General features: G+C 36.9%; 1 protein-coding gene and 1 long non-coding RNA gene across 13 annotated transcripts in view; one reads left to right on the forward strand and one right to left on the reverse strand.

Moving 5' to 3' along the window:
• The window catches only part of BNC2 (basonuclin zinc finger protein 2), a 441,927-nt gene that overhangs the window by 124,537 nt on the left and 304,087 nt on the right, over window positions 1-13,303 (forward strand). The gene's annotated exons all lie outside the window — the stretch shown is intronic.
• Window positions 1-13,303, reverse strand: part of LOC131491864 (uncharacterized) — a 43,036-nt gene that overhangs the window by 24,838 nt on the left and 4,895 nt on the right. For both annotated transcript variants that reach the window (XR_009251691.1, XR_009251690.1), the window contains exon 2: window positions 10,579-10,688. This is a non-coding gene — a long non-coding RNA (uncharacterized LOC131491864). The remainder of the gene's footprint in view (window positions 1-10,578; window positions 10,689-13,303) is intronic.

Raw genomic sequence — 13,303 nt, forward strand, 5'->3', positions numbered from 1 at the left:
CTCTATGATGTCAGTGCAGAGCCCCACGGAGGGCTCAGACTCATGAATGGCAAGATCATGATCTGAGCTGAAATCAAGAGTTGGACACTTGGGACACCTGTGTGGCTCAGTCGGTTGAGTGGCTCTTGGTTTTGGCTCAGGCCATGGTCTCATAGTTTGTGGGTTTGAGCCCCAGGTCAGGCTTTGTGCTAAGTGTGGAGCCTATTTGGGATTCTGTCTCTGCCCCTCCCCTGTTCACCCTCCGTGTCTCTCAAAATAAATAAAATAAAATAAACTTAAAAAAGAGTTGGACACTTAACTGACTGAGCCACCCAGGTGGCCCTTCTCTTTTCTACTTTTAATATGAGTGGGAGTTTACCATATTTACTATTTTGTGTCTGGTCTCTTGTGATTTATTTGGAGATGTTCCTCATCAATACTCATAGCTTTATTTCATTTTTGTTGACAGCGGCTTAATATTCCTTTGAGAGGTTCATGGTAAAATCAGACAGCAAATTCTAGAAGTGTGAAAAAGGCAGATATTGAGATATAAGAAGTAATTATAGCTAACTACAAAAGGACAAAATGATAAATTTTTAAATTAAAAAATAGAGTATTTCCAGAGATTCTTTTTTTTCCTCCAAGAGTAAACAGAGACCCCATAAGCCCTTAGAAGCCCTGAAGGTACCACTACATTTTAATTTGATGTTCAAAATGAAAAATTTTAATTACCCTATTTAAAAAAACAAGGTATATATACAACACCTTTTAAGAAAATTCTTAACCTAAAATTGCAGAAACTTTAGAAGGCATTGCAGAATATTGGGATGTGCACATATTTTGAACTCAGACCAAATTGGTTTTGAATCCCCACTTTGACACTTAATATGAGACCTTAGCCAAGTGAGTTAACTCTCTTAGCTTCAATTTCCTTATTGGTAAAATGAAAATAATAATACCTATCTCATAGGACCTGTGCAGAACAAATGAAAAAGTAGTTTATGCTCTTCTTGGCACACAACAGGTACTCAGTAAATGTATGGTAACATCCCCCAGCCTCCTTGTCTATCCAGAACTATTAATTTCTTAAGGGCTCTGGATGCTGAGATCTTACTGTAATTGTATCTTTTGTAATATTCATCACAATGTGTTGTACATACTAAGCATTTCAAATTTCTGCACTGATTTATTTCCTCTCACTGTTTAGCGTCTGGTTTGGTTTTTTTCATACTCTGCACCCAAATCCCCCAATCTCTAGAAAGAAGTACAAAGACACATACATGATCACATGTACCATATGAAGATGCCCAATAGGCAGATGTCAGAATCTCAACCAGTGATGTGCTTGTAAATGTTTAAAAATGGTTTATGGGGCAGGGGAGCTTGGATTTGTAGCATTTGCTGATTGCTGTGGTATAAATATTCCCACCATGGCTGATTTCAAGTTACCAGGGTGAAGTCAACTGACTTGTAAAATTCCTGAAAGTTTAATAGTCTGTTCTTACAAGTCAGTGGAGCAGCTGTCACACGCTGCTAGATTTCTGGACCACTGCTTTGAACTCTGATGTAAAAGCAGTTAGGGAAGCCCAGGGCTCAAAAAATGGTCCATGCTGTACCACCATCATTTTTTTTCCCTCTTCCTTGTTTATATAGTAAAGGAGTAGGAGTAGATCAGTTCTCTAAACATGTTTGGCACAGCATTTCAGTTCTGTGACGGTATCTCAGACTACAGAGGCCAAGGGTCCCAAGCTTTGTGCTTTTTTTGTCCTACATATTTAGTGTGAATTTCTTTTTTTTAAAAGTCTCTACTGGTTAAAAGTGTTTGAGTTTGAGAACCACTGGTACTTAATAGCTCTCACAAAGCCTGTGTCTGTAATTGTAGCAGAGGCTCTAATACAGTGACAAGTAATGGGTTTACTCACTGTATAATGTAAACATATATGTATGCATATATATAATATATATGTATACTATTATATACATAATATATATATTATATCATATATATTATAATATATATGTTAAACATATAATATATATGTATACTATTATATATGTATATATGTATATGTATATTATATACATATCTATTATATATTATTCTATATATACTATACTATATATATATACTATATATTGTTATACTATATTATATACATATCTATTATATATGTATAATATATACTATTATATATGTATCTACTGTAATATATATGTATACTAATATGTATACTATTATATACATATATATGTATATACACTTGTGTATATATGTGTGTGTGTGTATATATATTTAAGGCTTAGTGAAATGCAAAAGGGAACTTAATGAATTTGTGTTGTTTTTATAAGAGGTAAACAGAAAACAGTTTTGGTACCTTTAAAAAAAGGTATGACTTTCACTTATGTGTGAATGAATTCTCCATATAGATATGTCAGGTTAATGAGGTGTAACTTATAGCCAGGATTTACAACCTCAGATGGCCTTAGTGGCCAGGCAAATAATGGAATTGAGGTAAACAGTTGGGGTCTAATGTAAAGAGTGGTGAAGACTCTGCTCATCTGTGAATACATGCTGAAGAGAGTAGCTTCTGCTCCGCTGCATCAGAATGTTGTAATGAAGGGACACAGGTTTCCGTTGCTGTATCTTTAGTTCCCTGAAACTCCACCCTTTGCTTATTCCCATTCCATCCCCAGCAGCTGGAAAGCCAGACTTTAATTTAAAACTTCTTGATTTTTTTTACATGTTGGCCAATAATTAAGCACACATACATGCATATGCATACACACTCATGTAGGAAGCCAAGCAAAACAAACTAGGCCTCGGGGCCAAACTTGGCCTGTGGGCTTATAGTTTGAAATCTCTTTATGCACATATGTATATGCAGCAACTAATATTTATTGAATGCTTATGTTCTAGGCACTCAGCTAAACTTTTTGCGCTAATCGAAATATGTAATATTCACAATAATTAGGTGAACTATTATTTTTTTTATACTTGAGGAATTTTGGCACTTTGAGAGGCTAAGTAACTTGCCAAGATCACATATTTTTTAAAAGGTTCCACAGGTATTCAACGTCAAGTAATCTGACTGTAGAACTTTGGGACTTAACCACTGGGCAAAACTGACTCCATAGATGGCTCTCTTTCCTACATATGCTATCAGCACGCACACAAAACATAAATAACTGAATGTAAAGGCTAAGTAGAGATTATTGTCTGATGTTAGCTCATCTGTGTGCAGTGATACGGTTTGTGTATGTGTGTGCTTGATGTGATAAAGCACAGGAATGCTATATGCTTTCACACTTTATAAGATTTTTCTGATAAAGCTTAGTGAGGCCAGTGTGTAATTTCACAGGGAGTTTATATTTCTCTATGTTACAAACTAGACATCGTGAGCTGTGGGGCCAACATTGTCTCTGTCCAAGGGCAAAAGTTCCCTCACTTCTCATTGCCATAGTTAAACCCCACCCATGGAAATGCTCCAAGTCCTGAGTGATGATCACTTCCTCTGGGCAAGGGTATGTAGAATAAAAGTAAATCTAGCAGGAGGAGTAAATCCCAAAAGACAGAGATAAGTACTTGAGGTCAGAGACTGCATCTTTTATAGTTTGTCTACATACCAAACTCATTAATATGAATAATCATCTGAGCTGTAGTGGTTGTGGTAGCAAAAGTAATACAAGAAACAAGTCTTGTCTTACACTTCTGCATCAACTCTTCATTATTTCTAGGATTTGGGTAGATCTTTGAGAAAGTGATGTAAAATCAGGTCTCTGCCATATTTCTCCTTTATTTCTACTTCTTTTTCCTTATCCACATAAGATGTTTTTCAACCTTAAAAACTCCAGCCTATAGGGGTAAAACCATAAGACTCTAGGAAGAAAAATGAAAACAGTGTGTGAGAATCTATATATTTATCCGTTTAGGTTTTTCCCCTGGGAGATTTTGGAACACCATTAGACACTGTAAACCTCTTTATGGTTTATTCACTCGGTGTGGAATGGGAGAGAAAAAAAGCCAGTCCCTCTGGCAGTATTCTTCCCAACACTCTATACCCATCATGTGAATGGAAAGAACCCAAAACCTTCATTTTCAGAACTGTATCTCAGCCCCTGGCTCCTGGAGAAAACCAGTGTGGTTCAGATGTGGGATGGGAAGAGTGGTTTGCATTGGCACCAGCCTTGCGGGTGCTTTGGGGCTGGAGTACACTCAGCTGTGGGTTACAGATGCTTGATCTCCAGTATTAATGTGGCCAACATGTGAAACCATGGCACCCACAATACTACACAAAGGTCCACGCCTCTGATAGTTTGGGAAATAACTCCCAGCTGAAGAATTCCTTCGTGAAGGGCTGGAATACATTCTTGAACAGAAAGTCCTTTTCCAGAGGGATAAAATCAATCAGGAAAGAGGGGCCTGATGATGTTGGATTGGGCATCAGGACTGTATCATAGGTTGTCTATGGTCTTGGGAGCTTTAACTGAAAATAGAAAAAAAAATCCTACCCTAAATGTTGGATTCATGAATGTTCAGTTCCACGCCATACATGCAGCAGACAGCTTGTGCACTTAAACCATTATATAGTTTCTTTGGAGATGTCAAGTGCAAACCGTTAACTGGTGGATGTCATCTGGCATGATTCAGGGCACGTTTGAAATGTTTCCACCAATTTTTATTTTCCTGAGCCGTCTCCAAGGTTGGTAAGATTAGAGAAAACTATATAGAAGAGAATGGAGAGGGGAGGATAGGGTTGGGTTGTGTTCTCTGTGTAAATTCAATCACCAAGACTCTTTTCAGGGCACGGAATTTATGTCTCTTCTCACCCAGGAGACCTGTGCTTCCTTCTAATGGTACACTTCAGAGAGCTGGATATCTCCATTCCCCCACTCAGGTAGTGTGCTAGTTTTCTCATTCAGGTACAATTTCTAGTGAAATAGTAGCTTATAAGTATTCAGAAGTTAGTTTATTGACTCTTATTGCACTTCTGAGCACCTAATAAATAATTTATTAGTCTGATGGATATGTGGCTACCTAACTATGGGGCATGAAATATGCACTGTTTTTCTAATACACTGTAGGGAGACCTGTTTATAAAGTATTTAGTATTGGTTTTATAATGCACCGTTGACAACAGGAGACCACGAAGCTCAAAGATCAATCTCATTTTGGCCCACAGTATTAATGCTGCTTTATAAAGCTTTATGACAGGTCACTTAGACAGTGGTCCTCACAGAGAGGACTCTGTTAGGTAGGCAGGCTGTAGTGGTTGCCAGCGCAGCAGATGAATGTCTTTGTCCGAGTCCCTGAGGTGACTGTTTGGCGATTGCTGATGTTGGCCAGGTGATGGAACTCATCATTTCCCTGCTCTCTAGAGAGATCCTGGACTCAGAGTGCCCAGTTCTGCTAATGCAGCCCTCACTAATTGTGCAGAGGGTTGGTGTGACTTTAGACCACAATTGCAGTCTTGGAGATAAGAACCAGGCAGTAAGTAGTGGAGCTTAGCTCTCCTCAGCTTTGTCTCATTTGTTAATGAAGTGACTTTCTTCCACATCTCCTGCTCCTTCATGCAAATCACATATGTGACATAGCATAAAGATTTTTGATTTTTGTTTGCTTTGGGAAATTTCATTAGCAGTACATGTATAGACATTTAAAAAACACTACATAGTAAACACCTGGAATCAAGGGACAGCTAAGTAAAGTGTCAAGTCAATTCTCAGTGTTTTTCTTTATAAGAATTATGTGCTAAAGGAATGCCTTATAAGGGCAGTGATTTACAATGTACTGTTGCCTATTAGGGTGTTTGTTTTGGAGCAAGGCATTTACCAGTTTTGAATTAAGAACTCCTTCCTGGGGGCGCCTGGGTGGCCTAGTCAGTTAAGGGTAGGACTTCCGCTCAGGTCATGATGTTAACGGTTTGTGGGTTTGAGCCCCACATTGGGCTCTGTGCTGACAGTTCAGAGTCTGGAGCCTGCTTCAGATTCTGTGTCTCCCTCTCACTCTGCCCCTCCTCTGCTCATACTTTGTGTGTGTGTCTCTCTCTGTCAAAAGTAAATAGATATTTAAAAAAAAAACAAAACAAAACTCCTTTCTGGTTCTAAGTATTCTGCTTCCCAGAGTGGGAAGTCTGAACTACACTTCTTGAATCCAGTCTGCTTGCTTGTAATTTCTCGAGATTTTTCGGGAACCAAGGCTTGAGTCCCTTTTGCTGTTTGCCATTTCTTTTATTCATTTCTCATTGATTCACTTTCATTTTATCCTCTCCAATTGGACCAAACTCTTTCTAGCTTCTGGTCTTTTATTTATCCTGTCAGTATTTTCTGTGATGATCACTTCTTTTGTGCAGATGTCATTTATTGAGCATTTACTGTGTGTTAAGCATTCTGTTAGGCCCTGGATTACCAAAGGTAGATAAAACTCTTTACGTTTCAACAAATGTAGAATTTAGTTGGGGAGATGGGTAGTAAATTGGTTATCTGACATGAGCACTCTCAATACATATATTTTTTAACCACAGGATTTTTTTTTATATCTCTTACCTTTGGTTTCTGAAAAAAAAATTTCCCTCTCCCTTCAGGGGCACCCTTTTTATTTATAGTCTTGATCATATTCTCTCCTAGGACCCTTTTATATCATTTTCCCTCTGGCTTAGATCTTCAATATCCTTTTCTCCACTGGCTTTGTCCCCTTTGCCTATGATGCACTCTTTTTTCCCCCTGTAATGAGTAACAAACCGTCAACACACTAACACAGCTTCTCCCAGGCCCTGCAAACTTTTCAGACCACCTTTTTCTTACTTTACTTGCTTGCATTGCAGAATTGCTCCAGAATGTTTTACCTTTTCTGCGTTCTTGTCTTTATAATTTCCTTACTTCTTAACTCATTTACGATCCAGATTCTGTAACTTTCATACCAATTTGTGCATTAAGAGCTCTTTCTTGGGACACAAAATATAATTATAAAATATTACAACCACAAATATATCAAGAAGAATGGTATAATGAACACCCATTTGCCCAGGCAGAAGAACCTAACATGTAAAAATACATGTGAAGCCCCGGGTTACTATATCCTTTCTCCAATACCTACCCCCACATTCCAGCATTATTCTGATTTTGGTATTTATCATCCCCACCCATTGTGTTTTAAACACTCTTACTGTATTTACTACTACTTACTACTGTGCTTCGTTTCACTATACTCTAAATATAGCATTGTTTTTTTTAAAAATCTGACCATCCTTTAAACTCCAACTTCTTGTCATTCAGAACATTGGGCAATCACAGTGCCCTTGTTAATGCTCCTTCTGTCTTCTTCCACAATAACCATAGGTGTCCCCCAAAATGCTGACCTTGGCCTTGGTTTACCTTTTGTGTTGCTTCTCTGTAGATGTCTCCAGATCTGACAACTCTAGCGTCAGTCTGTTTTCTGAACATTTCTAGTTGCCTTGTCATTAGTTTGATCTCCTGTTTCCCCACACAGAGCTCTAACTCAGCTTTCTACAAACTAGATCATCCCCATTTCTTTTGATTCTGCTACCATTTCCCATGCACAGAATATTGTAGCTTTAGTGTCATCTTTGTTCTCATTTGTTACCAACATTTTATCAGTCATTCTTGTCCCCTGGGTTTTATCTCCACATTGTATCTGCTCTTTTTTTTTTTTCCTGGCTCTAATGCCTGTAATCATTTTACCCAGATTATTATAATAGCTTCCTAATTGGTGTCTTTGCTTCTGTCTTTTCACACTTCAGTCTGTCTGTCATGCTGTTGCCAGATAAATCTTCTTAGTGTATACAGTAATGATCATACCGTGCCGCTGTTGAGAAGCTTTCAGCAGTTTTGACTGTTGGTGGATAACAGGATAAATAGCAACTCTTTACAGTGGAGTATAAGACCCTTCCAGTAATAATAGTTCCTATTGACCAGTCTGTCCCTTTCATTCATCATTGCTCTACACAAATCCTACCTTATCTTCAAGGCAAATTAGATCACTTCTCTAGGAATATTATTGGTTCTTCAATTCCAGCACAAATACTGCTTCTGCTTAGAAACTTTCTTTTACCACACCAGCTGGAAGGAATCTCCTTTTTCAAGTCATCTAGGATTCTGCTTCTGCTTCTCTTATCACATTCTGTTTTATTAAGGTTGTTTTTGTACATGGCTTATCTTCTGTACTAGATTGTAAACTTCATGTGAGCGAGGACTATGCCTTAACTTTCATGTTCCCTACACCTTCCTCTACTTGGCAAGTAGGGCTTTGATCAGTATTCTCTAGCAGTGACTAAAAATGTTTCAAATGTCCTTCTTTATAATAAATGAAGAAAAAGGAGCAAGAAACTGAGCTATTGAGGGCAAAAGTGTATCCTTTATCAATTAGCAAATTATTCACGTGTTCCCACTTTGTTGCTTCCATTCTCCCCAGGGTTTGTTTATTTAACGGTTGGCTGCTGTCAGCCTTGGACACTAAAAACACTTAAAATGTGTTTGGGTAGTCAGAGGAGTATGCTATATTTGCAATTAAAAACAAACAAACAAACAAACCTGTCTTGATACACTCTGTGCCTCCAAGTAATACTATTTTGCAGGTAATTTCCTTCCCAGTCTCAACAGGTACACTTTGTGCTCACCCCAAATTACCTATCCCCAAATAGTCATAATTACAGATCATAGGACAATCTCAAAGAGCAAAACTGGCAAGCATAATTCACGACACCATGTTGTATATGATGTTCTTTTCTGTTTAAGCCATTTGGATATACTCACATTCTTGTACTGCCTAGTTAAGGTATCTCTCACCGAATTCTTTCTTCCACCCTTTTACTGCCTTTCACGTGTATCCTCATTCTGAAACTCAGATATTTACTTGATTCCTAATGCTTCTTACCTCTGAAGAAACTGTTGAAAACAGTACATTTAATGGCAGTTATTTGATTAATTTTTGATTGTGATAAATTACCTGATGGCTTTAGTCTCTTTTTTTTCTCCCATGGCGTTTTTTTTCTTCCTTTTCTTTCTTTCCTATAGTTTTAATCTATTATTATTATTTTTGATAGTAGTGCCATTAACAGTAGCAGTAGTAAACTTTAAGAAGTGAAATATGCATTCAGAAAAGTGTACAAATCATAAGTGTATATAGCTTGATGGATTTTTACCAAGTGACCATACCCAGAACCACCAAGTAGAGATACAGAATATTACCTGTACCTTAGAAGCTTTCGTTGTGCCTCTTGGCAACCACTACTCCCCACCGAAGATCAGTTCTATTCAGACTTAAGATCCTGTTCCTATTTTTAACGTGCTCTACTGAGTTTCTGACATCTTCTGGGTTTCTTAATTTGGAAACCATTTCCAGGTTCACTCAGATTTATTTCAACATGTTTCTATTTAAATATGTACGGATATAACATAGTCTGTTGTTTTACAAAGATTTTGGAACTTCAGGTGTATTGGTATTGCACTTTTTAAATTTGTTTTCTAGGTTTGTGAATTTCATGTAAGTGGGTACCATCAATAGAGTTGCTTTATTTCTATGATAACTCTAAAAAGCAGTGTTGGATTTCCTGGGTATCTTTGAGACTCAATCTTCCTTCCTGACAGTAATTTAAACTATTATTAGGACATCTTCAGTGGGGCTGCAAGCTTCTCTGTCCACAGACTTTAGAAGGAAGTAAATAAATTAATACTATCTTTACATTCCTTGCAACTTCTCATGGTGATATAGAAGTAATACTCCACTAGATGCTCCCCGGCCTGTTTTTTAATACTCATTTAAGGAAACACATCACTGGTTCTTTCCTCTAGGATATTTTCTCATAAAACATTGACTTTAGCTTATGGTGGAAAGAAGCCACTGTCAGTTTGACCTGACAGAAAATGTATGAAGTTACTTTTTTGTTTTGAAACCAAAACAGGATAGGTAAAATGTTTGATCTTTTGGAAGTTTAAGATTTGTGCTTACCTCAAAATGCTTTTGCATTTGCAAATGTCTCGATTGTAAGTACTTATCATTTCCCTAATATTTTATAAACTACTTCATCTACCACACCCTACCCAAATCTTTTAATTTTAAAATTTTTCACAATGTATCAAGGGATTATGGCGTTCGGATATATACTTGATGTATTTTTCTGAAACTGAGCCCCTGATTAGGCTGTCAGCAGATGCTATATCACATTGATTGCTCTAGTTGGTACAGAGACAAGTGTCAACCAGAGCAGTTTCTCCCTTCTGCAAGAATAATAATAATAATAATAATAATAATAATAAAAAGATGCAGCTTTTAGGTGTTGTTTGCTTATAGGGAATATTTATGCCACTGTTTAAAGTGATTTAAATTTTGGTCATATTTATATTTTTCTTAGGCGTGCTTTCCTTTCTTGGTCTGAGGTCACATAATGATGTTTTCAGTTCACAAGCTTTCTCCCTCAGTGTAAATGATCAATTTTCTTTTTGGTACGGCACTTATTATTATTATTTCTTGTCACATGCTCTGATGTGGTATTTCTGTGAGTAAACACCAGAGCATTTAGCACCCACAATGCTTTGGCCAAAAACAAACCAAAAACCAAAGGCATGCCTGCATGTCTTACTTACAATTTGGACCATGATCTTGTCCCCTGAAATCTTCAGGCTATTCTGGCTGAGTTTCCTATATGTTGAAATGCCCAGCCAAGGCTGCCAGGAGCCATCTGGAGAAGGTATAACTGTAAACACGAAGTAACATGTACAGTTTTAAAGCAGACTCTTCATAGGGGAGAGAAGAGACTGAGACTGGTCATCAGAGATAACAATACTTTTCTTCCTTCATCAGAATCTTTACAGATCCTTAACTGTATTTTGAACTAGTTAATGCATGAACTTATGTCCTTAGTTTTTAAGAGCATAAGCAATAGAATAGATATCTCCAAACAGGAAGACTTATAGAACATATAAGTGGATACTAGGTTAGATTCAGTAGTTGGCGTGTGTGATCATCTTTTTAACCTGGATTAAAGACTGCTACCTTAGCATGAAGGCATACTAGCCTTCATGTTTGGCTAGATCATCTAATAATTTGAAACATGAATGAAAACTGTTAACTTCTAAGAAAGAAAAGTTTTCTAGTTTTCTTAAAATTTAAATACCAGGATCCATGTAGTGTATTCCAGAAGTTTTTTTCATGATCATTAGATTATACTGCTGTAGAATACTTGGCTGTTGAAAGAGGGGTGTTTTACCCTTTACAAGGCTACTAATGGAAGGAGTGTAGGAACCAGTGGAGAGTACAGGGATGTAGGTGTAAATGATATGTGAGTCCTAATTGTGAAGAAGGACACCTTAATGTATATTAGAACTCTACTTGAAGAGGTACTCCTTAATTTCTCTTCTTTCCTTTCCCCCAACATGCAGGCACAGCAGGGTAATATTTCATTGTTCTGTGTGGGGTTTTTTTTTGGTGGGGGGAGGTGAACTTTTCACTGTCCTCCCATCAAATTACATATCTGACTCAAGGGAAAAGAGGCAGTTTCGATTATGATATAATTATTCACAAAAGGAAAGCCTCAGTTGGAATTATTGTTCGTTTTACTTTTTCTCTATTCTTTTTAGCAAGTCAAAAAATTTGATCCCTTCACCTAGAAAATGAAACTTTACACGATAAAGTAGGGATGGCAGGTTTCACAAGGCAGAAAGGTTGCTGTCAACTTTTTTCCTTAGGAATATGGAAATTTGGGTGGATTATCTGTTCAGAGGAGGTTTCCTTTATTAATTCTTTTTCCTTTTTTCACTTAAGACATCTGTTAACATTTCACACAGCCCAACAGATGTTGCAAAGCAAGTCCCATACTTTGTTCTCAAGAAAAATGACATTTCCTCAATTGGTTCCCCCCACCTCTGTGACCGGGCCCAGCCTGCTCTTTCTGCATAATTTGCATGTATTAAGTTATATTCCTTAATGCCATACGAATTTGTAGCTTCGGCATTATTTTTATATGGGTAAAGTCTGATTTGATCAGAAACTAGTTTACATGTTGCTTTAGAGTTAAGAGAGGCCATACATAACTTAAAAAAGTTTCCTTTGAGAATGGCAACCTAATTCCACATATAGGATCGGATAGCCAGTTAATAAAATATTTTTTATATAAAGTAAATGAACTACAAAAGCTGGAGTTGTTTTGCCATAAGGAAGTGCTGATTGTCATGCGATGTGGAGCGTCATTTTTATTATTTTGGCAAGAACAGGGACAGTTTTGTCTTGACAAGCCATTAGATGAATACCAGCATGTGTCACATGAAAAACCACTGATCTTTAACCCAGCTCTGTACTTAACCAAGCCTTGAAAATGAATAGTGAATAAAAGAAGAGCAAAGGCCAGTTTACTGTCATTACAGATTACAGAATCTGTTAACAGCTGCTGAACGGAACCCAGGGAATTACAGGTATTGTTCCGTGAACCAGCAGAAGTCCTAGAGATGCATGTTATACTGTGTATATAAATTATATACATTTATTTGATATTTGCTCAGGATTTACATTGCTGGGAACATAACTAGAAAAAATGAAAATCCTTGAGTACTTTCTCAGTATACTAAATGCATGCCTGTATCACAAAACCATATATATTTACATGTAGCTGTCTCAGTGAGGTTTCCCTGTCCCCCAGTTATAGAACTTATTTTAATAAAGCAATGTGCTTTTAAGAAATCATCAGTATTAAGAAATAAAGAAAATATCCCCACACCAAGAAAAAAAAAAAAGACCCAGAAACATACATGCAAAGCAAAATCCTTTGTTCATTTGTTTCTTCAAGTGTTCATTGTGGCTGATATATTTTTTTTAATAGAGGGAAGAACTTAAATCTACCTCAGTACCCAAATATTGAAAAGATCAGTAACATTTTAAACAGTCAGTTGTGGGAATTATTGCTTACAGAGCTAACAAGAAAGAACACACTTTCTTAGTCTGCTGGTGGAATTGCATTGTGCCTCCCTATAGTCTTGTTATCCCATACTAACTGAAATGCAAATTCTTTGCAACTAATTGGATCTCATTGAGGGTACATGCACAGTATGTAGTTATATGCAAAAAGGTTTTAAAAAATACAATCTCTGTAATTACAACTTTTAATTACTATCTAAAACATTGGCATCTATAGTATAGGTTTAGAATAGATGTGTGTCTAACTTTTTACAGATTACTCAAAAACGTGATCTATGAAATGCTTAATAAGGTACCAGCTCAAAAATTAGAGGAAAAATGTTTACAGCAACCTATAAACTGGATTTTAATAAAGTCCTGTGAAAATAAGGACTTTTGTTTTGAAGTTTAGAATTTAGTGTC

Source organism: Neofelis nebulosa, chromosome 12 (assembly GCF_028018385.1).
Source record: "Neofelis nebulosa isolate mNeoNeb1 chromosome 12, mNeoNeb1.pri, whole genome shotgun sequence".
In the NCBI taxonomy this organism is placed as follows: domain Eukaryota; kingdom Metazoa; phylum Chordata; class Mammalia; order Carnivora; family Felidae; genus Neofelis; species Neofelis nebulosa.